At 36.5% G+C, this 26815-nt stretch overlaps 1 protein-coding gene across 2 annotated transcripts in view; it reads left to right on the top strand.

The window, feature by feature from the left end:
* Positions 1 to 26815, top strand: part of gabrg3 (gamma-aminobutyric acid type A receptor subunit gamma3) — a gene marked incomplete at both ends in the record, with an annotated part of 132628 nt that overhangs the window by 37817 nt on the left and 67996 nt on the right. The window lies entirely within an intron of this gene.

Below are 26815 nucleotides of genomic sequence, written 5' to 3' on the forward strand. Positions count from 1 at the left end.
CCCCTGAGGCACGGTAAAGCTTCAGGGGAAAGACAGAAGAAGAAAAAGTTTGAGATTGAAAGACAATATAAAGGCATAGGAAGCTGCAGAGGAAAAGAATATCTTTTTTTGCATTGTAGTTGCCACTTGATATAATAGTTCATCATAAAAATGTATCGACTGGATCTACTGTTATAAAAAATTAAATAAAGCAGCCGGTTGTTCCATATTTATGTGCGCTTCGATGGATATCATATGTAAATCTGGACGACTGTGACAGATCTCTTCACATGGATGGTAAATTCCTCTGGAGTTCAATTCTGTCTTTGGCTCCCAATACATCAGATTCATCCTTGAAAATCTGAGTGTGTATTCACTTCCAATTATTATAGTCCAGGGCTCAGAGAGAATGGTTGGATAATGCTGAAGAAACAGCAGCTATCGACCGATATGCCACCTAACAGTGTGTTAAAAGAGCCTTAAGGGAGATGTTTCTTAGAATTCACAGCAGACAATAATATTCAAGAATTCTGAAAGTTTTCAAGGTCTAAATGTAGTTTAAGTTTGGAACATTGACATTCTCTTTAGACTTGCATCTGAATGGAACAGAGATTGTGACCTCTGCAACGAACCCAGTCATGCATATTCACATGATTTATTTGCATATTCAGCCAAAAGAAGTAACAAAATGTTTAATTTTTCAGAGGAATTTGGCGTTCACAGCTGTATGAATGGAAGTCAATTCATATGAAATATCTAACTATCTTCCTATCTTTTCATTTTGGTTTATTGCGTGGGTTTTATGAGTTGTCAGAATGCAAAGGGAGTGCGAGAAACATTTAAATACGCTTACATTAATATATTATCTCCTGCTCTTCGACACTGTGTCTCTCCATCTCCCAATATTATTGTTGGTAACAATTTAATTTTCTTGAAATGCCGCACACACAGTTACATTGTCAGGCAGGTTATTTGCACATCTGTGATAGGACCAGCTCAACCAACAAAGCGAAATGCATTTTTTTCTGCAGCTGGCCTTTACACCGTCCACCTTAGTAAATAAAAACTTTACTTTTTTTATTTAACACAACAAAAAAGAGGAGAATGCTAATATACTGTCAAAGTATATATTAGAGGCAGTATATATTGTTGCCTGTTTGTCTTATAGTACTTGTAGTGGAGATCTTAATGAGATCTTATGATGTTTAGGACTCAACAACGGCATCCGTTCTCCCATCATGCTCCATTCATGCTGTTTTTGCTTTCCTTTGTTGGGCCACTGCCGTATTACATAGTGTGGAAACTCTAGAAAATGAATAAACACCTACGCAGAAGTCACAGCAGTGATTCCAGTGGGAGGGTTTTGGTTGTGCTGTGGAACTGAATCGCTAAATGCACTTCTAGTGCGTCATCGTGTTGCATGGGTCGGGTGTGATGCACAGGGACATAGCAACCGTTGTACCCTTCCACAACAGTTCGTAGTTTTTTAAAAGTGATTAAAAAAATTTTATCAGCCACGTAAAAAAAAAACAGATTAAAGACCAAGTTGAAACCAATGCCAACAGGTTGCATGGAAAGTTGGTGTAACAAATGTGAAAGCACTAAGGAATAATAGTCATAAGTGATTCAGCAAATCATTTGTCTGTTGGCTGAACATTGTCACCTAGTTAATATGTTCATGAGAAGTGTTGGGGGCAACACATTACAAGTAGTGCGAGTTGCGTAATCAGATTACTTTTTTCAAGTAACTAGTAAAGTAATGCTGTACTTTCAAATTTACAACAAAATATCTGTTACATTTTCAACTTAGTAACACAAGTTACTTTAGTTTCCCATGTATTGACTGACACCTCTCCTGTCCCGATGTTGATAGAAATAGAAATCGGGAGTAAGTGCAGAGGCGTTGTGTGGGATGTGCGTAAACATGATGGGTATTGTAGGCTAAATGTTAGCATGAATTTACTCATTCCACTTGCAGCATTCAGTATTCTTCAAAATGAATAAAAACAGTGAAATGCAAACTCAGAATATTACACAACCCTGATTTACCTTTATTTACCATCTCATTTGTGCTTAATTTATTTATTTATTTTTATTGAAGAGAGGTGACTTTCTTCTCCAATCCAGAAAATTATAGAAATGTAAATTATATTAGCTATAATGTATTATTATTAATAGTAATTGTTAAATAGCATTACAGACACTAATATAAATGATGTTATTAAAGACAATTTATTTATTATTTATTAATATTTATATTAGTAAATATATAAGAATTATTTTAACTCTGATTAATTACACTTATTATGGCGTAGAACCCTCTTTAACTTCTAACTTTATATTGTGTACTCTGCTTTACTTATCTTTGTAATTATCTTTAAAGTCATGCATCATTTACAGACATTAATAAATACAAAACTATTATCAGCTAACTACCAAACCAGCTTTACTTGTAATGGACAGGAAATACCTGCAATTATATCAAGCCATTATTATTCAAGTTCACGCTGTGATAGTAGATTAGCGAAATAGAGCTTAATAATTGGTATGCAGGATGTGCCAAAACCATTGTCAAACAGGGACAATCTCTCTCGTTATCTCTTGTTTGTGGCACCAGAAATCCTGCTGGGCTGCTCCATAATTGTGGTAGCTACACATTTAATATGCCATTGATTGTTGTCTTAAAAGAGGTCTTCATTTGTGCTTGTTGTTATTCTGATTATGAAAAACTGAAGAAACTTTTAATACGGGAAAGTGAATGTACTAGTGTCTGTGGAAAGAGCTTGCACAGGTGCAGATCTGGTCCTCTCAATGCTTCACCCATCTTCTTCTCCGCCTCTCCAGTAACACAACATTTAGACTCAATAAATAAAGAAAGGCCTAGGAGAAAATTGAGGATAGACAGGATCAATTTCCCCCAACGCAGCAGGTCGCTTTTAGCTGCACCTAATTCTTCATGTGCCATTTAAAATCCCAAGGATTATAGGTAACAATTATATGAAAGAATGTGGGGATTAGTTAGTTCAGCAGATTATCAGCATCACAAAACACAGTTAATACCCTGCAGAAACAGGAAAAGGTCCCGTCTCTCTGTGCTCGGTATCCTTGTCCAGCTCACAACTCCCTACAGAAAAGGTGAAAAGGTTTAAGCACGGTTCTCAAGCTTCAGTCCTTTTCTGGCTGACTGTGAACCTGGCCACACCTGATTGCCCCCAGACCTTCGCTCTTTCAACTGCGTATTGATCTCTTCCTTAGCTTGCACTTCCTTAAAGCTCGACTGTTACGGATTGCAATCATTTCCCGGGGAGAGACAATGGCTCATTGCATTTTTCTTTTTTTCCCAAAGTATGTTGATTTTGATTGATTATTGTAGCCTTAGATTTTCATGCCCACCTGTTGGATACCTAACTTTAGAGAGAGATGGTATGTGATCAATAAGCTGTGGTACCTGTGAGTAGGGTTGGCTTGATACCAAACAGTATTGGTAGACCGCTGAATAGATGTGATAACTGCATAAAATGGGAACATTTGCTGTATCTCTTTAAAGTGCCCATATTATGGTTTTTCGAATATTCCCTTTCATGGAGTAATAAAGCTGTCTGTGAATGCAAATCTTCTACAAAGTTAAGTCGAAAGTGCACGTTATTGTCTCGCAAAAGAAAGAATCGACTCAGAATCACCTAAACAAGTCGTTTGTAATTCAAATCCCATTTTGGGATGGTTCTGTGTATTACTGATGACTGCTTCTCAAATCGTGGGATTCAAAAAACGCTTGCTCTCGAAAGATGCATATATTTAATGCTGGGTGTTCAAAATACTTAGTTTTGTGTTTTATATTGTGTAAGTTTCCAGCTAACCGGCTATCTCACCGTCTTACTGAAGTACTTCTGTTAATCTGCTGTGGACCACTATTACCTACAGGTAAAACTGTCCATTAATGCAGATTGTCTGTTGTTCTTACTACTTTCAGTAAAGGATGGAGCAAGATTTCTTTTACAAACATTTATGTTACATCAGTCATTCACGTTAGTGCTGTGCTAACGTATGCACTGGTATTGGTTCCCTCATGTGCACCACAATAAATTGGGAATATACACATCAGTTTGTTGATGGACATACTCTTGTTAAAGCTGATGTTAAGGAATAACAATTGCACCATCTCATAATGTACCTCAAAATGAGTAGCGTATCACTTACAAACATCCTGCTCAAGTCCTCCTTGCAATGGAGTTTCGGGTTGAATAACTAGTTCTTCCAATGTTTCATCCTCGGACTCGCGCTAGGATTGATATGGTAAAATCAACATCACGATTACTGTCTTTACAGTGTGTACAATCGCTAAGGACTGAGGAAGCCTCCTGAGCTGAAGGTCACCTGTTGAGTAATAAAAATGCCATCCCCGCATCACTTTTACAACACAGGTTCCCCAGAGGTTTGAGATTTAGCATGCTACATTTCAACCTTTCCATGCCAAGCTGGAGCAACTTTTTTCTTTTTACGGATATGACCGCGCTGTCTAAAATATAAATACTTTTAACGGGCTTACCATAGTGAATTAGGGTAAGACAAAAACACATTTGGGAAGAAAGACTAAATCTTATTGACTCATTTAAATTTTGTTAATTTTGAACCAAAAAAATCTTTAAGTAATTCCTGCTCAAGGCATATGCAAAAAAGGGGTACGAACTGTTTTAGTTAAACCTCACGGTTATGGTAAGGGGCGTGAGATTTCCCAAAACACGCTCAAAGCGGCTGATCAATCACAAAACACTGGTCTAGCCAACCAATCAGAGCAATTTACACTTTTTCGGAAGGCGGGGTTTTATAGAGAAGGAACTAAACAGGAGTGCGTTTCCCAAAAGCATCGTTAGCCAACTATGTTCGCAAGTTCCGTCGTTATCAGCATAGTTCAACGAGTCTGTATTTTCCAAAACCATCGTTCTAACGAACATTCGCAGACAGCATCGCAAACTTGTGTAGTTGGAACGACAGCTCTCGACCTGTGGTTAGAAACATAGTTTCTACAGGGTGGGCCATTTATATGGATACACCGTAATAACATGGGAATGGTTGGTGATATTAAAGTCCTGTTTGTGGCACATTAGTATATGTCATGGTCACCACCCATCTTGAGGAGTTTGCCCCCTCACATATACTAATGTGCCACAAACAGGACTTTAATATCACCAACCATTCCCATGTTATTACGGTGTATCCATATAAATGGCCCATCCTGTAGTTTGCATGACATTTGGACTTAATAAATCCTTATCTTGAGCAAAATAAGCAAGCTGATATTCGATACAACCTGTGTCTTTTATTTAGAATACATACAAATGTAATTTACGTCTTTTAGTTTGTCAAGAGATTTAAAGCACCGTTTTTGAAGAGTGCGCATATGCGAACATGCTCTACTATGTAAGAATGAGCCTATGATGGAATCTGGAAATAAAGCAAAATAACTGAGAAAAATTAGAAATAGTCCTCAGATGTCATGTCTGTAATTTATAGCAAAACATCTAGCGTTAATTCGGTTTCAAACAGATTAATTAAAAGAAGTTATTACTCCACCACGTGCGTGACGTCATAAACCAACGTGGTTGAACGACCACTTTGCGACAATACGGTTTCGGGAAACAGTCGTGACTAGCTAGTTGATTTTTTCAATGATGCATTGTACTATGGTAGTTAAGCACCCCAGAGCGTTACTGATAGACTGGGAAGAGAGGTGCTGCTATAAGGTAAAATATGTGAAAAATAAACTGTTTTTTTAAACATTCAAGCATGAAAACTACACTTTAGACAAAACAAAATCAAGACTTTGTAAAGGGCATTAATAGGTCCCCTTTAAATTTTAATTATAAATCAGACAGTAATGTATTTTTACACTGTTAAACAGTAAATTTGCTTTCACGCTTTCTGAACTGCAGAACTGTGATGAACTGCAGAAAATTGTTGTCAGGTACCTCAATACATTCAATACTGGTATTGTACCAATACTTTTTTATACTACTATACTGTGAAACCCTACCTGTGGGAGAGATATTGACATTGAAATCAGTTCATTTCTCTACTGCCATTACAAAACTGGCAGCGATTCTGTCTTCTGAATTCAAACATATCAAGACCTGTCAAATCTTTATATCAGTCAGTGGTGTTTACATACTGAGACTATATTTTGATAACGCATGCACTGTGGTGCATATACATCTAAATCACATTTTCACTTGGTTTGGTTGCGCTGATAAGACCAGGGAGAGCTCATTTCATGATGAAACTTGGCTGTCACTTGTCATTCACTCCGGGGCTCTGAATGAATGGCACATTTTTCAGTGCAGCCTCATGTGTTTGCTTTAAAGGCACAATATGTAACTTTTTTGCTTTAAAAATAGCAAAAATCACTATATCTATGTTATATATTTTTTTTAGTTGTGTACTTACATTATCCCGACTGTTTCCAACAACTTTCAAACCAGGAGAAATTTGTAATTTAATTCGAGAAACGTCCCGTTTCTTTATTTCCGTTTTGTCGCTGTCAATGGCGTCATATCCGTGTTGTCCCTGGTTTCCGCACGTACTGCCATAGCAACCAGAGCCCTCTGATAGTAACCAAAGCGACTGACGCGGACAACTTTGTAGTTCGCAATGTCTATTTGCACGCTGTTGTTGTTTCGTTCAAACATTATGGACCATGGCAAGCAGACTTTGGATAAAAAAGAAGAACTAAAACGAGAATCAATATCAGCGCGGTGTTTTCGAGATGCCTAGAGCTCCCATAGACAGTATATAAACGAGAGCTCCATGTCCGAGACTTCGACCGCTCCTACATGTACTTTATTAAACAGGTGAGCACATTTACATAAAACTAATCAATGTTATATAGTTCAACAATGATAAAATGTCAGAATATGATCTGTATGTTATTCTAATGTTGATCTAGCGTACTGCTAGTCTCATACAGACAGACTAACACATACATTTCAACACATTCAAATGCAGTTTAGTGTGATAGTGTAATGTTAGACCAAGTGAAACAGCGCTGCGTTACCTCACAAGTTTATGAAATGTCCATATTCCTTTTATATCCGCGGGACTCGCGTCGCGTGTGGAGCTGATAACAGTCTCTTAGCAATCCCGACCTGCTTCATATCACAGTCATGATAAAAACATCGATGTATTCAGTCATCCATAAACATTATTAGATCGGTCGGCTTGACGTTGACGACAAGATCCATAATTCTTAGCAAATGTTGCGTCATCAATCTACGCCTTTGTTATTGTAAATAGGTTAGCGACCCCTAGTGGCGAAAAATGCCATACTGTCCGTTTAAAAAGAAGAAATAATTAATTGTTTGGTTTAAATGTGCTGCTACAGTTATTGATAAAATAATTTTTTGTGCATTGATCTGAGTAAAACTATGTCTGAGAAAGGGCATCAATATAAGAGTTCATGCAAAGGTTCAAATTTAGTTGGTCAATATGACTTGACCCAGTTTTCCCCTGCTGGTAGATGTTGTAACTACTCAATCATTGCAACATTTCCCATTGTCAGCCATTCATAAGATGTTGTTTGTTTGTTTTTGCAAGCAACATATAAATTGCTTTAAAAAGTATTTAAATTACACTGTAGTATATGAATTGCCGTTTTTTTTGTGTGTGTTTTTGTCTCCTGCCCTTTCACATCACAGCTCAGGTTATTTTCCTTTACAACAAAGTAACTCCCTGCTTACAGTAACTATCACAATACGATGCATCGTTGGAGAAATTAACTAGCTAGTCACGACTGTTTCCCGAAACTGTAACATTGTTGCACCTCCATTGTTCCCAACCTGCACATTGGTTCAACAACATACTGTAGGACTTTTGTTGATGTCGCACGCAGGTGATGGAGTAATAATTTCTACTAATCGTTTTAAGATTAAAATTAATATCACATTATTATTATTAATTTGAACGCAACAGAAAGCAGTTCATTGTTTTTCTAACCATGTTAACATACAGTATGTAATTGATGTAAGCTATACTTTTGTTTTTTTTTAGTGTCATCTCCTGGAAATTCGTTTTTGCCGGGTGGGATGTCTGGGAATGTCCGATTTTTTTGATAAATAAGTCAAAAGTAGGGCTGTACAATGAATCAAATCATAATATGGACTAGGGTCTGTGAAAATGAAAGCTCAAAAAGACTGCTATCGAAATCTGGAGTCTGCATGTTCTGCGTCACCGCCGTTTCGTCTATTACACACATACTGAATAGCACGTGTGATGCTCGTGGTGTTTTCAGAGTCTGTTGTCTCACTATATGAGGACCCTCTACATGAGCTTTAGTAATAATAGTTTAGTAGTTGTAGTAATAATAATAAAACAACAACAATAATAACAATACAGTTTTTTAATACACACAGAATATCAAAAGTTGTCATTACAACCTGCCAAAATAAAAGTTCAGTCTAACTTAAAGAAATTGTAAAAGAAATATATACTTGCACATTACAATGCACTTCTTAAAGTAATAATAATAATAATAATTTATTAAAACATTGTTTTTTTAAGGAATATCACACACGTTTTTATTTTAAACTGTAAACATGGTAAAAAAGAAATGATTTCATTTAAATCTGATTACATTTTAAAATGTTATCTAAATTGTTAGTGTTAATCAATAATAAATTGATTGGATTACCTCCATATTTGAAAGTAAATTTGTATTTGACGTTTGAACATTTTTATATTGTACTCCTGACAGTAAAATAAACCAATATAAACTGTCCAGTCATGAAAATAAATGTTCCAGTCATAAAAATAAAAAATAAATAGTGTGATATACCGGGAAACCATCTTTAAAAATACAGTTATAAAGATTTTTGGTCATTCTGCCTAGAGCATAATCTATGTCCACATGTCATACTTACAAGAAACTATGCTTCAAACCACAGGCTGAGAGCTATAGTTCCAACCACACAAATGTGTGAATTTTTCTTTGAACTATGCTTTCAGAAAACACAGAAATGTTTGGGAAACGCATCCCACATAGAACATGGGTCTGTGCACATTCTTGTGGTGCCAAAACCAACAAACAGATTTCCGATGGGAAAAAGTTTCTCCCTCAGGCTGGAGTGCAGGATTACTAGGGAGGTATTGAATAAGGAAAGCAGCCATCAGCCAACATCTGCTTGTCAGTTTGAAGTCAGCGGTCATTCCATTCACAGAGCATTTCAAGCTTGGCCTTGGCCAATGACTACCCGAGGGTGTGCAGGCTTATTGGAAGGGTAAGAAATGGCCGGTGCGAGATGATCAAATTATTCAGAGGGCTTCTGTTAAGAGGCAATGCATGATTATCTGAAAGGTAGCACGGGAGGCTTGAAATAGATTTGTACTTAAAATAATACTGTGGTTTGCTTACGGTATGTTATGATGCTGTAAAAGTGCTTCAGAAATATGAATACTCCTAATAGCTGACCATGATTATCAAAGCTGCATTGAGTGCTGCTTGATTTTTGTCCACATGAGAAATCAGCTTTGCTCATCAATCTATTGTGAGAAGCTGAAATAGCCAACTTCATAGTATTCACTGCAGAAAACGGGTCTCAAGCGCCATATAATTTGATTTTAATGGCTCTATAGAACATGAGTCAGCTAGCAGCCAGACAGTGAATAGGGCTGATAAATTAGCATTAATCATCCCTGTTCCTCGTGTCCCTCGTGTCCCTAAACCGCAACTGATAGCATAATTGTAATTAATGGAGCTTTAAGATCTACTTTAAAATGTGAGATCATTCTACTTATCATCTTGATCTGTTACTTGCCGCACAGCTAAAAGCGCTGACAACATGATGCAGTTGATGTCGAGATGGAACCGCATTCGTTTGGCTGATGTGTTGAGCTAATGTCAAGCCCTGCTTGAAAATCAACGATCCCGTGTGAAAGCCGAGATATGATTGATAGCATCAAACTAAGCATCATCCTTCAGCTTCCTCTGCCGATGGTCTACGCTTCACAAAGTCGGGCAGGTAGATGCTTTCTCAGACAAATAACAGGTGTCATTGTAGTCTGTCAAGAGGAGACATGTTTCTCCTTTGGTACAATCGCTGTCTTTAAGTTGATTTATCAAATGGAGAAAATGTGGGGAGTTACCAGTATTTACTCTCTTATACTGGGAACATAGCCTATATGTAAATGCGATGTTTTAGTTTTTATTTGTTTTAGTGTTTTTGTTTTTAATTTTCGGATGAACTGTTCTTCTTTTAGGTTTATTTTGATTTTTTGGATGAACTATTCCTTTAAATCTTTGTCTTTGTGATTTTTAATTTTAATTTAGATTTATTCTTTTTTATTTTCATATGAGCTATTATACTAGTCTATTGTCTTGGTGGTCTTTTTTATTATTTTAATATATGCATGCATTATTATTATTATTATTATTATTAATCTTGAATTAACTATTCCTTTAAAATTATTTCTTTGTGATTGTTAATTTATATTTATTTTTTGGATGAACTATTCCTTTAAAATCTTGTTTATTTTTATTATGTTATGAATTGTTGAATTATTCCTTTGAAATCTTTGTCTTTGTGGTTCTTAATTTTATTTATTTATTTTTTAAATTTGTAAATGATGATCTAGTCCTTTATAATCTCAGTCCTTGTTATTCTGTCTTATATTCTATTACACTCTATAAATAGTAATTTTCCATGGACATCACTTGCCGTCCAGCACCTTCAAAAGATCCTCACTAGACATTTCTTTCTTTCTTTTTTTCTTTTCAATGGAACAAACTCTTCCTATCTACATACACATTTCCAGCTGTATGAGCTCAGCCACAAGCTTTCTCTTGACATTAGATAAGAGGCTGAAATCTGTCTCTGGCACATCTGAAGAAAATTGCCAGTAATGCGTTCTAGGAAATCACAAGGGCCCTGCATATAACATTGTCTGGATTCTGAATTCTCTTGATCCCAGGTTCAGGCAAATAAAAATAGCTGTTCTCTCTCCACTAAAATGCTCTTGATGTCACAAATTGCATCTCCTATGAATGTCTTTATAGGATGACACCTCAGTCACAAAGAAAATGAAGATGCAGTGATAAGTTTTCTGCTTAAGCTTGTAGCAAAATGGGTAAAATTAACTTTGCATTTGGATCGATTGTCCTCCTATATTCACCGCGTTTCTTATGACCTTCTTTGGTAACAAAGATTTAGCCAGTGATATGGCTATAAAATAGCTTGAGCCAAAAGTAATTTAAAAGGCAGTAAGTTCTGGAATTCTGACAGCTCATTGCACTCTCTTTTTCTCAAATAGACCTTTGCATTGACTTCCTCTCTGGCATTTTTTCAGGTAAACAGTGTGAGTATAAGAAGGTGTTATGACTAAGCAAATCACAATGAGATTTGCCTCATTAACAGGGCATGGCTCGAAAAGGCCTGCTCATGTGGCAGTACCAGGGGTGGCTATTTTTAAACGTCTAGGTCAGTCTGTGTCCTAGGCAACCATGTGTAGCTAAGGAAATCCTTCACTGTGGTACCCATCGATAGTAACATGCTGGCAAGCCAGTCTCACCCACACAAACCCTCCAGTACAGTTGGATCTCTTTAGTACAGCCACCTACTTGCTTTCAGGGAGGTTTTTAAAAGTCAGGTCTTTCCTGTCTATGGACGTTTGCAGACATTACTGCAGGTTAGGTCTAGTTCCATTTGTGATTGAACCAGTTTCAGGCATGTTTCGACAGCCATTTAACTCTTAGGGCCCTATTTTAACGATCTAAGCGCATGGTCTAAAGTGCAAGGCGCAAGTTCACTTAGGGCTTGTCCGAATCCACTTTTGCTAGTTTAACGATGGAAAAAATGGTCTATAAGGGTTGTCCCTGTTCTCTTAATGAGTAATGGGTGTGTATTGGGATTTACGTGCGTTAAACCAATCGGAGTCTCATCTCCCATTCCCTTTAAATTCGGTATTTACATGACAGAATTTGATAGTGGAAAGACCGAACGTGTCTCCAGAGCGCAAACAGAACTGCTCGTGCGCGAGGTAAAAGTGCGCAAGCAGACCATCTACGGGCAAGCCGGATTCCACCATATCTTTATGTACACAATAATAATATTTTACATTGTAATCCTTTTATTTAAAATATTTGGCATGTTTGTGTGCTGCTGTGCGTCCCTGTGTGTTTAATAAGCAGAATGTACGCGCGTTGTGGACCCGCATATAGGCGCACATTACTAACGCGCTCAATAAATAACCAAAAAATATTGCGCCATTGACTTTAGACCAGGTTTCAGTTGGTCAATGGCGCAGTCTATTTCTGTTGCCTCAAAATAGCAACGTGCCAACAATGCGCCAGAACACCTCGTTTTCAGACCAGCATGCCAGTGGGCGCACAAATGGGCGCAAATGCATTTGCTATTAAAACAACGTGGCGCAGGACATTAAAAATGATAACTGCGTCAGACTGAAACTAGCAAAAAACACTTGAATCGCGCTTGGCGCTGCATTTCGCCGGGTGTAAGATAGGGCTCTTAAAGTGATAGTACACCCAAAAATACAAATTCTGACGTCATTCACTCACCCTGTAATTTCATTCCAAATGTGCATGCTGACTTTCTCTTGTGGATCCAACACACAAAATAATATATTTTGAAGCATTGTTTTTTAAACATTTTGCAAAACATTATGATATACTTGTAACTAGTGATGTCTCGAGACCGATTTTTGCTTTCTCGGACTTGTTCCTTCAAAGACTCGGTCTTGACTCGGTCTCGGACCACAGTGGGAGGAGAAGGACTCGTAATTTCAGACCGAGTCCTCGAGATTTTTTTTTCCAACTCATTTTTTTGTTCATATAAAAAAAACACACAACACATGACAACAATAATAATAAAATGCAATGTTGATGGGCATTATTTGAAAATGACATCCCATGGTGTAATGCAAAGATACTGCCGTCAGAGCCGTTTATTTATCTCTATAGAGGGTCGCACACCGGACGCGCAGCGCCGCGTCACGTCTAGGACAACTCGAGGTATCGCACACCGGACGCGCACTGTCTCAGTTTATGGCTAGCAATATTGTTATGTTTAAGGACATTATGAAATTAAGATAATGCCTGTATATGTTATGATTGTACAGTACAATTAAATACAATCGTTGCTAAGTCTGCAGTCTGAATTCACTTTACCTCAGAGCGTCCGTTAACTCAATGAATTGAGAATATCACCTGAAAATCCGATAACTTCAGCAATTTTCATTCAAGCAGCTGATTTCTGTAAATGAATGTAAAACTAAATGTATATTGCAGCACAGGGTGAAGTAGTATATACATTAACGACGATTTGAGACAAATAAATGTAAAATTTACATTTAATGTAAAACTATGTAAATGGCGCTCTGTGGCGCCGCCGGTGTGTGTACACTCATAGAGAATAATGTGTTTGAATTTAAAAGAAGTGACGCTGCGTGTCCGGTGTGCGACCCCCTTATGGCTCTGCTGCCGGTGAGTGTCAGTAGGTCAGTGACTTCACTTTAGCATAGTCCATATTAAGACGTTAAGACTGCTCCTCTAAACAATTCCCAATCTAGCTTAGTCTGTAGGCCTAACTGTTGATTATTAACTGGGGTGATATTAAATCATGAACATGAAAACTGACATGTTTTTATGGTCTTGGTCTCGAATCCTAAAGACTCGGTCTCGACTCGGACTTGCTTCCTCAAAGACTCGGTCTTGACTCGGACTCGACTGTATTTGAAAACCAACGGACTCGGTCTCGACTCGGTCTCGACCCTTCAAAGACTCAGTCTTGACTCGGACTCGACTGTATTTGAAAACCAACGGACTCGGTCTCGACTCGGTCTCGACCCTTCAAAGACTCAGTCTTGACTCGGACTCGACTGTATTTGAAAACCAACGGACTCGGTCTCGACTCGGTCTCGACCCTTCAAAGACTCAGTCTTGACTCGGACTCGACTGTATTTGAAAACCAACGGACTCGGTCTCGACTCGGTCTCGACCCTTCAAAGACTCAGTCTTGACTCGGACTCGGCATAGGCGGTCTCGTCCCCATCACTACTTGTAACACTTTACAATAAAACAATTTGTTAACATTATAGTTAACATGAACTAATAATGAAAAATACTTTTCAGTTATTAATACTGAAAAAATACTAAAGCGTTTGTTAATCTTAGTTAATGGTAATTTCAACATTTACTGTACTAATACATCATTCAAATCAAAAGTTGTAACTTTTGAAGTTGGCACATAAGGAAAGGCAAGTTTATTTATATAACACGTCATACACAATGGCAATTTAAAGTGCTTTGCACAGAAAGGAATTAAAATAATCACAAAATAAAAGCAAGGAAAATTAACAGTTATAAACAGTTATAAAAGGAATTAAAAGAGATATATGATACAGTTATAAAATTAATTAAAAGAGTAAGAAGATAATACAAACTTCTCATCTGGAAAAATACACACCGATGTATCATATTTTTTCACAACTCCCAGTTTTACTCTGAGATTTTCCCATGGTGAAAGGTGGGAAACACACATAGTTTCTGCCAATCTCACACTCTAGAAAATGCTGGGTTGTTAGACAAATATGGACAAACATAGCCGTTGGGTTAAAAAATGTTATTAAAATTTTTTAACCTAATGGTTGGGTTCGTCCATATTCTACCCAAATTTGGGTTGAAACAACCCTGCATCTTTATCAGTATATGTTTGACAATCCAACTCTTTAACAGTGTAAATAAGTCAGAATGCGTTAAAATAGCATTAGACATCCCCTTTAAAGGGATACTTCAGGATTTAGCATTAAGCTTTGTATTAGTAGAAAACCTGTAGTATTTTTGAATTACCGTGCTTTCCACCCTCATATCCCCCTGAGACAAGAGATTTATGTATTTTTTGTCTGGAAAAAATCCTCGGATGACGCAAAAATCGTCATCGTCATCATCGGAGGATTTTCTGGCCAGAGGCTAAAGACTACAGCCAGTAGAAGGCGCTGTCCCGCATGTTTTCAGCCCGCCCATAGGAGGAGGGATCTCACTCACAGAGGCTACGTTTACACGGAAACGATCTGAAAAAAAAAAACGCAAAAGTGATCACTTTTTATTCTGCGTTTAGACGAGCGTTATGGGGGGGAAATCTGCGTGCATACGGTGACGCAAGAGTGTGTGAAATTCAATGTAGTATGCACTCTAGGCGGCTAGGTGGCAATGTGAAGCACTGATCGGCGCCTTCACTGTCTAGCAGACTTTTGCGTTTTACCGTTTAGACGGAAACGCGACGGTGGAGCGTTTTTAAGATTTCCACTCTGGAGGGTGGTTTCACTTTTTTGCGTTTTTAAGCCCCCACAACCAGGGGCGTAGCAGCCATTATAAAAGTGGGGGGGACAAAAGCTGTATGTGACCATAGGACGTGACCCAAAGGTGATGTTCATTTTCCTGGCTCAAAACGAGGCGGAGGTGGTAAAATCCTAATAATGTTTAATAATAAGATAATTAAATGTGTATTTTTTTGTAGATCATCATATACCCTAATGTGTTTCCCACATTATTTTTGTTGGTGGAGCTTGGTACCTCTAGGGGGGTCCGGGGGCATGCCCCCCCGGAAGAAAATTTTGTACATTTTAAAGATAAATTCATTAATCTGGTGCACTTTGAGTCACCCGAATCCACTGTTAAAAATAAATAATCCACCCGCAAACCGCCCGATGATATTCTCTGATTTAGATATCTGCATCTGATCATCACATTACAATTATTCAAATTCTGGTATCAAATTATTCAAATTATGGTAACATATCACACTGAAGTAGGCTGATTTAAAATGAACATTTATTTAAAATAAAAGTTCTTCTTTTGGCAAAATTACATTTCCTTATAGCCTAAACAGAGGCTTTACTCCCTTCAAACTTAAATTGTCAATGTTTCATTACATCACTGTTTGAAAACACAATTTTTTTTGTACCTTTTATAAAGGCATTTTCCCCCTAATTTTATGCTCCATCTTTCATTTTAAATTCTTAAATTTGATCAATATATTCAATTAAAATAATAAGACACTAGGCTGTTACCAATCAAATTAAATAATTTACATTGAAAAAATATAACTGTATTAAATTAGATTATTTTAAATATTTTTGAATATACAAATAAGGATTGTTGAAAAGAATGATACTTTATGAAACTAAACCGCCAGTAGGAGGCGGCAGGCGACCGTCTTAATGAGCGAGTCATTGAGTCATTCATTCAAACGATTCGTTCAAACGGCTGATTTATTCAGAATGAGGCAGTTTATGAATGGGTAATTGAATCTTTGACTCAACCGATTTGTTCAAAACGCTGAATCATTCAGTAATGCAACGAGTGTTGCTGTGAGATGCGCGTTCTGCTGTGATCTTTGTTTGGGACTATTTTCGCTGATGAAACAGAGCAAAAACAGTCATTGCGACTAAAATGTAAGTGAGTACATTTTTGAGTACATCAAGTAAAATTATTGTAAGTTAATTTTAACTGTTTGTTTATTGAACTGTTATGAAACCAGTCACGGTTTCAATCTTGATGGCATTCAGGAAAACAGCTGGTCGTGTGTAGCCTAGCTATATATTGTTTCTTAACTAGGCTATATTGTTTCTAAAATGTTATAACTTCACGAGCCTCGACAGCGCACATTAGGCCTGTATTATTATCAACTATAGGCTATCAATCGCCACTTACATCAAATGAAATAAAACAGAATCATCCATTCCTCCACACGCATCCATCCATCCATCCACACACGTTTTCGGTGATTGCCTGGTTATTTTTTATTTTTATATTAAAAATTGTTTTAATCAGGGCATTTGTCCGAAAAAAAAAAAAATGCGGGGGACAGAATCACCGGTTTCTAAAAGTGAGGGGGACGTGTCCCCCCCGTCCCCCCCGGTTGCTACGCCCCTGCCCACAACGCCGTCGCCGTCTAAACGAAAGGCACATCTGATAAAATATTTTTACGTTTTCACCCGCGAGCGTTCTCGTGTAAACAGGGCCAGAATGTACACACAGTCAGCCGTCTTTCTTTGGAAGCTAAACTAGCAGGCTTTTGTTCTGTGAAAAAAGCTGAGTAGTAGGAGAAAGCTGAGTAGTAGGAGTTACCATGCTCTTTTTCCCGGACTTGTCCGGCGGGCGAGATCGTTCAAAATGTCCGGGATTCGGCTTTTGCTTTCTGCAGTCGCTATTCATTGTTTACATGCACACCTTTTGTTTTAATCGAACTGAATTCATTCCGATTGGTTAATTCTGAATGTAGTGTTTACATGAACGCTTAACAAGTGATTGGTTGATGTGCGCTTTACCATTGCTAAGAAAATTCCCGCTCCTCCGTGAGAGATACGAGACCGGCGCGTCTCAGTAATCACGCCACCGGCCTCGCGCCGTTCTCCCGCGGCCGTCAGCCTCGTCCTGCTCGCCACAGTAAACATGATGAATGGCGACTGTAGAAAGCAAAAGCCGAATCCCGGACATTTTCGGCGATCTCGAAATCCCTGGCAAACTCATCACGGAGTCACAATAGTAGCCTAGCCTTGTTGTTTTCAACTGCGCTCTCTTACCGGTAGGCGTGGCCTCCTAGGGCAGCGAAGCAAGTGCATTCTGGGAGTTGTTGTCTTTCATCCACATAAGCCAAAAATACATTTTCTGGCTTTTCTCAGTCTAGAAAGCTCCAAATTCAAAAATTTCTTCACATTTCTTCTACATAAATGACCTATTTTAAATACACATTAATCTTTCCAGAGGTGAAGTATCCCTTTAACAAAGATTAATAAATACTGTAACAAATGTATTGCTCATTGTTAGTTAGTTTTTTTCGATTGCTAAACGACAGTGAGCACAACTGGAGCTACATGTGCAAAACTCTAACTACAGTCTGCACTACCAACAGTCACCTGAGCTAAACAGTTCACATCCTGCAAAACTCATTCCAAGCAACACAACTCTTAACACATGTCTCAAAACAGGCACAGTGCAGCCAAACACTATGCACAACCCTCACTGAGATAACACACACTGTCACTCAGAACACACTGAGAGTAAAAACACTAGCATCAAACACCAATACAGAAAATACAAACTTTTCATCTTTACAGTTTGAACAATTTCAGTGACTTCATACAAAGTAATATTTTCTTCAAAGAAAAGAGTGACATTCTTTCACATGATTTATTACATTTTTTAGAACATAACAATTCTTTAAGGTAAATGAAAATTTCCAAAATTAGTCTTTCTGAGCTCTACCTATATATATATATATATATATATATATATATATATATATATATATATATATATATATACAGTACCAGTCAAAAGTTTGGAAACATTACTATTTTTAATGTTTTTGAAAGAAGTCTCTTATGCTCATCAAGCCTGCAGTTAAAAAAACAACAACAGTAATATAATGAAATATTATTACAATTTAAAATAATGGTTCTCTTTTTTAATATATTTTAAAATGTAATTTATTTTTGTGATGCAAAGCTGAATTTTCATCAGCAAGTACTCCAGTCTTTGGTGACTTATGATCCTTCAGAAATCATTCTAATATGCTGATTTGATACTCAGTTATTATCAATGATGGAAACAGTTGTGCTGTTTAATATATTTTTTTGGAATACTTTTTTCAGGATTCATTGATGAGTAAAACGTTAACAGCATTTATTCATAAAAACAGCATTTATTCAAAATAAAAACATTTCTAACAATATAAATCGTTACTGATCATAAATCATAAATCAGCATATTAGAATGATTTCTGAAGGATCATAAGACACCAAAGACTGGAGTACTTGCTGATGAAAATTCAGCTTTGCATCACAAAAATAAATTACATTTTAAAGTATATTAAAAAAGAGAACCATTATTTTTTTTAACCCAGTTACCATTACCAACCAGTTTTTTTACTGCAGGCTTGATGAGCATAAGAGACTTCTTTCAAAAACATTAAAAATAGTAACGTTTCCAAACTTTTGACTGGTACTGTCAAGTCATGGGATAAGTGTGTAGAGTTTTGAAAATTGTGTTCAAGCAATGAAAACGAACTAGAGTTTGGTCCACATGAACTGCTGCTGTGCAGACTTTAGTTAGAATTTTGCACGTTACTCCAATTGTGCCAACTGTTGTTTAGCAATCGAAAAAAGTTTAGCTGGTTAGGGCAAAACATATCTGATTTACATAGAAGATAGCTTTTATCGCATTTCTTAATCTCATCACGTCTGGTTAGGAACCCTTTGTCTGCTTCTAAAATCGAATTGGTCAATACTAATGTTGTTGCAGGTCAGGACCAATAAGAATGTTGATTCAGGAACATGTCCTACTTAGGTAAGTTAAGTTAAGCATGTCTCTTTTGAGCAGTGTTTTGAGGTTATATTTGTATTTTGGCACACAAAAACAGCGTTTTACACTTATCTTGTTGTTCAGATGTGTGGAAAAATCCTTTAAACATTTACAAGCTTAAGTGGAATAAGTCAATGCATTATAAATATTTCAGGTTTTTCAAAACTACAAAGTCAGCCAGTTCCTCATAAGTGTCACTTTGATCATACACATCAACAGCCGTAGCACACATACAAAAACATTAAAATGGATGTAATAGAACCACATAAACTGTTAATGAGTTAAGCAGCCCCGCAAATATATAATTCTATTTTATGAGTGGTTATTCTCTTAATGAAAGCCTCAGAGAGAACATCATATTATCAGCATTCCAGGTACCGCCATAATCAGCATAGTGAATAGAGAATAATGAGATTTTTTTTCTCAATTTTTTCTTTTTTGCTAACAAAAAAGTTTAGACAAGAAGTGGTTTCTTAAATGTTTCTCTTGCCCATAGCCATTATAGCAGGCGCGTAGCCAGTAATGGGCCAGGGCGGCACTGGCCCACCCACATAACTCACTGGCCCGCCCAGGCAAGTTTGATCAAAATACATTTTTAGTTTATTTTTATTATTCAAATGTATTTAAGAAAATATATAAATATAAACCTGATTTATTGTTGACTGGTGTGTGTGTTTAATTCTGTTTCCGAATAAAATGCGTGAAAGCCTCCCTCCGGAACGTAATTGGTTGCTATGGTTGCTAGGGGTTCCGAGTCCGACAGGCAGACTCTCTAGGCGGCGGGCTCTGGCGGCCTTTAGTTCTTTGAAAAATAACTCTGTGACTCTTTGGACTATGATGAGATCATTTCTGTTTTTAATACTAAACCCAGGCACTTGCATCTTGTTTTGTAGAATGAAAACAACAAAGGTAGGCCAGTTGTTTAACTAATTTCCTTAATTTTTGCCCGTTAAGTGATTTAAGGCGAGACACGGCAAAAACATCGGGGTTTTTTTTCACTGGTCAATTTTAAGATTTTGGGCTATTTGTCTTCTTCAATGCTTTATTTCAGACTTGTGGTGAAAAAAAAAAAAATCCAAAATACACATTTAGGTCTTTATTTTACTACATTTTGTCAATTTGCGTCTGTATATTTCTCCTAAATTCAACAAAAGTTGGCGTTGTTAATCAATATGCTGCACCGCGATCGCTTTCTGCACCTGTCATAACACAAACACCGTTGAAAAGTTCTCTACTTTCTCCTGTACACAATGCTGTCGGATCCAAATATGGTAATTTCCTTTAATCGGCAACCAATCGTGAAAGTACAATGGGGCATTTAACTCTAAAAGCGAAATCTCATTGGCTGATGTCAATTTCTGACAATGTGATTCGTTCAGATGCATCACGTGACGTGCTCTGACATTTTGATGTGTGTTTTTGACTGTTTTTGACTGGGGTTCTGTTCAGTTGTTGGCCATAAATGCTGTGTTATAAGTTTTGATGTGTTTTAGGTGGTTTGTATTGTTGTTGCTGATGATTTGATAAGATATTGTGTCTGTAAATAGTTGTTTCTGCTAAAAAATATGATTTTTTACATTACAAATCTTTAAATGCTGTTTTCTCAAAATTAGTTTTGTCATTCTCCAGAATAACTGAGGAAGTTTTATGGTAATATCTATTATTTTAAAATGTTACATATTCACCTGTCTCGCCTTAAGTTACTGGTGTGTTGTGTACTGTATAGAATGCCTTATAGGCTAGCCTACTGTACATTGTTTAGTTTAAATTAGTTGCAATTTTTTTGGCACAAAAGTTTAATTTCCACCAGGCTGATTGCATTGTATATGGTTGATTTAACAGAAATTGGGGAGTGTGTTGTTATTCATTTCAAACCGTGCTTATTAATATATTATTACTATTTACTTATTAATTATTATTTAAGTAATTTTTTTTCTAGGAAAAACTATTGGCCCACTCACTTTTTCACTGGCCCGCCCAAAATACAATTTCTGCCTACGCCACTGCATTATAGTACCAGAGTATGCAATGAACAGAGTATCTCTTCGCTCCACTTTGACTGCCATTTGTGTGTGTGTGAGTGTGCGTGCGTGCGTGCGCATGTTGAACCATGCTTCAAATGGACAGCTAAGACTTTTATATTGTTAAAAAAAGGCAGCATAAAGTCCATAACTAGGACTGCTGGAAATTCAGCTCTGCCAACACAGGAATACATTACATTTTAAAGTATGTTATGATAGAAAACAGTAATTTAAAATTCTACATTTCACAATTTTATATATACATATATATATATATATATATATATATATATATATATATATATATATATATTATATATGTATATATACAGTGCTATGCATAAGTTTAGACACCCATGCTAAAGTTGACTAAAAAGAGGAATAAAAAATCATCTTATGGAAATTGAACTTAATGCCTTAATTTAAAAAATTAGGAAAAATCCAACCTTTAAGGACACCAATTTTCTTTGTGAATGAATAATGTATGGTAAATAAATAAATGTTCTTCCTTAAAATACAGGGTGCATAAGTTTGGACACCCCTATGTTAAATTCCCATAGAGGCAGGCAGATTTTTATTTTTAAAGGCCAGTTACTTCATGGATCCAGGATACTATGCATCCTGATAAAGTTCCCTTGGCCTTTGGAATTAAAATAGCCCCACATCATCACATAGCCTTCACCATACCTAGAGATTGGCATGGTTTTATTTCAGTTAGCCTAATAGCTAGTTTGATTTGCATTGAGATATGATCTTATGGAAAGTACTCCATGCCAATCTCTAGGTTTTCCAAAAGATGATTTTTTAATTCCTCTTTTTAGTCAACTTTAGCATGGGTGTCTAAACTTATGCATAGCACTGTGTGTATATATATATATATATATATATATATATATATATATATATATATATATATATATATATATATATATATATATATATATATACACTTTTCATTTTTGATCATTGTCTTTGTAACAATATTTAAAAATTTCCATTAGGGAATTTTCATTATTAAACACCAATGTTCCGACTAGAAAAACTGTCCTTGCTCAAGGCATAATCCACTTCCACTCCGTAGCGCTCACAAATTCATCATAAATGGCATAGTTCAGGAGCAGTTTTTTTTCTACTCTCAAGGTTTTTGCTCCTTCTTCTTATGTCATTTTTTTCTAATTGTTTTGCTTTTAGAATGAGTCACCCCCAAACTGTCACTACAGTGCTCCAGTCGTGCTGTGATAATCACTAGATTCTGTGTGTAAGGAAAGATGGAGAAGAACTAGAGGCTAAGACTGAAGCGCTGCACTGAGTTAATGGAGGATGGGTTTACTCACTACTTCAGAATGAGACAGAGCAGATTGAAGTGGACACCATTGACAGAGATTTGGAACAGAAGCCGAGGAGGCATTCTGCCAGAGAATGTCACCTTGAAGTCAAAGGGTAATTTGCGATCAAGAGTGCACTGTGTTGCGTAGATAAACTATTAAAGACAAGCAAGGCTGACAACAAACCACTTTGCTTGTCTCATTCCTGCACTGCTTCTTGAAAGGCTAAAGGAGACTTTAGACCTCCAACACTCAAGGCCGGAACTTAAAGGATCATGGGCGATTTTGTCTGTGTTTCGCAGTGTTTTCAAATCTGTGCTTTGGTAAGGAGGGTTTTGCTTTAGCTTTAGAGAGAAACTGAGCAGAAAGCATTAGAACCTAAATAAAGATACCATGACTGAGTTTTTAGGTTTGCACTGATACCCATTACTGGGGAGTCCATTGAGGAAACTATAAATACATATACTGCTATAGATCAGGGGTTTTCAAGCTTTCTGATGCCTAGAACCCCTTAAATATGATCCTGTTGCGAGTTCCTAAAATATAGAGAGATATGTTTCTTTTTTTTTTTGGTGCAAAATCAATTATTTTATGTTGTTTCCAAAATAAAACAATGGTTTTAATATATTTTTTCATTGAAGTGAATTCAGTTCATTGCAACTTTATACTTAGAACTTTATAAATATAATTCTTTATCATCCAGTCATGACAGATTCTGAAAGGATCAGAAAATCTCACATAAAGTGTGTTTAGCATATTTCATTTTTATTCATTTGCATTCATTCTGCTTTCTAAAGACAGTCAGAAACCTTTAATTAATTATATATTTTTTCTATAGACAAGTTAATCATACTTTATATGTAATATTTCCTGATCCTTTCAGAATCAGGCCTGACTGGATGATAAAGAATTAAGTTATGTGTCCTGTTGCAGGCAAATTTAAATCTCTCTCTGAAAGGACAATTTACAGTATTAAAACGAATACTTTCATGCTACTCTGAAAGTATATAAGACATTTAAAATGCATAACTCACCAAACCTGTTCTCCTTGTTTAAATATTTAGGTATTTTTGTTCAGAATCATTTGTCAGTGGCTTTTGAACCAAAAATGTATCAATTGTTGTGAAGAGACATTATCTCAGTCTGTGACTCATTTTCTGGTTAAATGGAATGCCAGCATGGGAACTCAGATTACCAAGATTGTTTTTGTGTTTTGTCTGTTTCACGTGTAGCACAGAAACAAATAACGTAAAAGAACACAGTTATAACACATAAAAAGCACACTGAGCATCAGTACGTCTTGGTGTGTTTGCTGTGCTCTTTTATTTTAGAATATTTGCTATATCTTTTCAACCCATTCAATATTATGACGCTTCTGTTACTGAGACTGTCATCGTCTTCACACAAGATGTTTGATTGCTTAAACAGAAGATACTTTTTTTTCTGAAATAACACCAACCTCCTACTCATTGTCTCACAAAGAAAAGGATCTTAATTTCCTTTGCCCCCAAAACATAGATGATTGCATGTAAATACAACAACTGCCATCTGCTTACACTATCATAATAATTATCGCTAGAAAATTGTATTTCCAGCTGAATGTCATGAGGTCAGTATATTTTAATTGTGATTAAATGCATACTTTAGAACTTGTATTGTGAGGTGCTATGCAAACAAGCTTTGAATCTCTTGTTTGGTTCTGTTATGCATAATAGGTCACACTTTAGATTAGGCTCCAATTCTCACTGTCTTTAGCCTCAACAAACTCCTAATTACTGCTTATTAATAGCTAGTAAGGTAGTTGTTAGGTTTAGGTATTAGGTAAGATTGTAGAATATGGTCATGCAGAATAATGCATTAATATGTGCTTTTTAAGTACTAATAAACTGCTAAAATCATTGTAATATGCATGCTAAGCAACTAGTTAATAGTGAGAATTTGACCCTAATCTAAAGTTTTACCGTGTGTGTGTATTTTCTTTGCAACTAACTTTCGCTGGCTGAAAGAAAACACAAACACTATTTTTTTTTTAAATTAAATGTTTAATGGATGATTCAGTGACTTAATGATTCAAATCGCTCCTGAATGAACCAGTGTTTTGCACAAATCTTTTGTGATTGCACAAATCACAAATCTCATTAAGACACACTTGTTTAATTGAGTAAGTTATGTATAAAGACACTTGTATCCACCTACTGGTGAAACTATATAATCTACACTGAGTCACTAAAAATACACATGTAGCTAAATCTACCCTAATGCAGCGACTAACATAGCTTAAATGTTAGTACTTAAAATTGCAGCTGCATGTCAACTTAAAACCCAGGAATTTTTACATTTTCAACAAACAAAAGTTGATTAATTGTAAATACTGATGTGTTAGTAGGAAGTAAATATTGAATTCCTATGTGCTATACTTCACAGATAAAGACACAGCAGAAAAGCATACCACTTACTGTAAGCTATTCCCAAAGGTATGCAGTGCATTCATCCAGAACCTTTCCACATCTAAGACACGTATCCGACCAACTGGTCATTTAGGTCCTGACCGACAGACCAGTAGGGAGTTAACCTGAGCAGTAATGTATAGCATAGTGGACAGTGGACAGTGTCTCCTTTTCTACCTCCAGTGGGTCAACTCTGAAATCCTTAATGTTTGCATGCTGGATGCTTCAAAACAACACAAGGGAACAGATTGTAGCTGTTACATAGAAATCATATTTTGCCTTTGACACAACTGCTGGCTGTGAGCCTGAGAAGTGATTTGCTTTTCCATTATGCCTGATATCTAGCAGAGAAGTGCCGCTATTTATGTTCTCAAACTCTTTCCCAGTCCTATGGCGCTCTTGTGTTGTGCTCGGCTGCATGCTCACACATATAGACACAGAAAAGTATTTTTGTTCTGTTTTTGTGGTTGCCTACAAATGCTATTGAACATTTTCACTGTTATTGCACACAAAAAATGATACAGATTATTGAACACATTTTGACTTTTGATAATGAGGTATGCTGTATCTCTATACAGTGTAAGTAGTAGAAAAGTAATAGAAAAAAAATGTTAAATAAACAATTAAACAAAATAAAAAAAATTATGAAACACAAACAATTCATGAAACAGCAAAAGTGTAAAGCTAAGTACTGAAATATCAAACACCGAAAAAACACCACTTTTTTTAAATAATTAAACACTGTGTTGTCAAAGTTGATATTGTGGCTTTTAGTTAAATATATACTGCACACATAAATATGTATCAGAGAGATCATTCAGCAGGTCCTGGAGGGCAAACAGAAGTCATAGATTATTTATTTATTTTTTTGCTTTGCATGCAGTAATGACTTCGAACATGATACGCTGAATTAATTACTTATCAGGAATGCATTACCAATAGCAAACTCTTCATTAAACATGCATTAATAGCTAATTGACCATAGCATTAGCATTTAAAACGTGTGTATCAGAAAACTCTCTGTCTAAAACCTAATTAAACATTTTCAGGATGGATTGTGCAATGCTTTAAAAAAACTTTCCATAGAATAACACGCAATAATAATAAAAAATGCTCTCAAATGAGGGAATGTATTTACTCAAAAATAATCAGCTGTCCAGATTATGCTGCTACGAAAAACAACATGGAACTGAAGTGAACTCAATAATTCAAAGCAAATAAAAGATGCACTGCGTAGAAGAAAAACACAGGCCTTGTCAAAAATTAATTCCCCTTCCCATTATTAACCATGATAATCAGCTAATTAATGCTGGAGAAGTTGCTCCCCAAACCTCCCACACACAAGGAACACGCAGCAGGCATCGTTCATCCCCTGAGAAGCCAGTGTGAGGGAGGTACACCATTCCCAAACTCCTTCCCTCTTTCATTGCCTAGAGTAAGAGGAGGATGTGAAAGCCCTTCCATAAGATGAAGAAAGGAGAACACGCCGCTCTCAGTGTGTTAACCAGGAACGAGGTTAATCTCTCCTGACGTTTGCTAACCAGGGGTTCGGATCACAAGCATTTGCAGCACAAGAGCAACACCTACGCCTTCTGTGCTGTTCGGGCAGTGACGGTTTGGGTGGGGGTTGGGATGGAGAGGGGTAGAACTATTTCATCTGAGCTCAAGGAAAAGGTACAA

This window comes from Scardinius erythrophthalmus (assembly GCF_964197995.2).
Source record: "Scardinius erythrophthalmus genome assembly, chromosome: 12".
NCBI lineage: Eukaryota > Metazoa > Chordata > Actinopteri > Cypriniformes > Leuciscidae > Scardinius > Scardinius erythrophthalmus.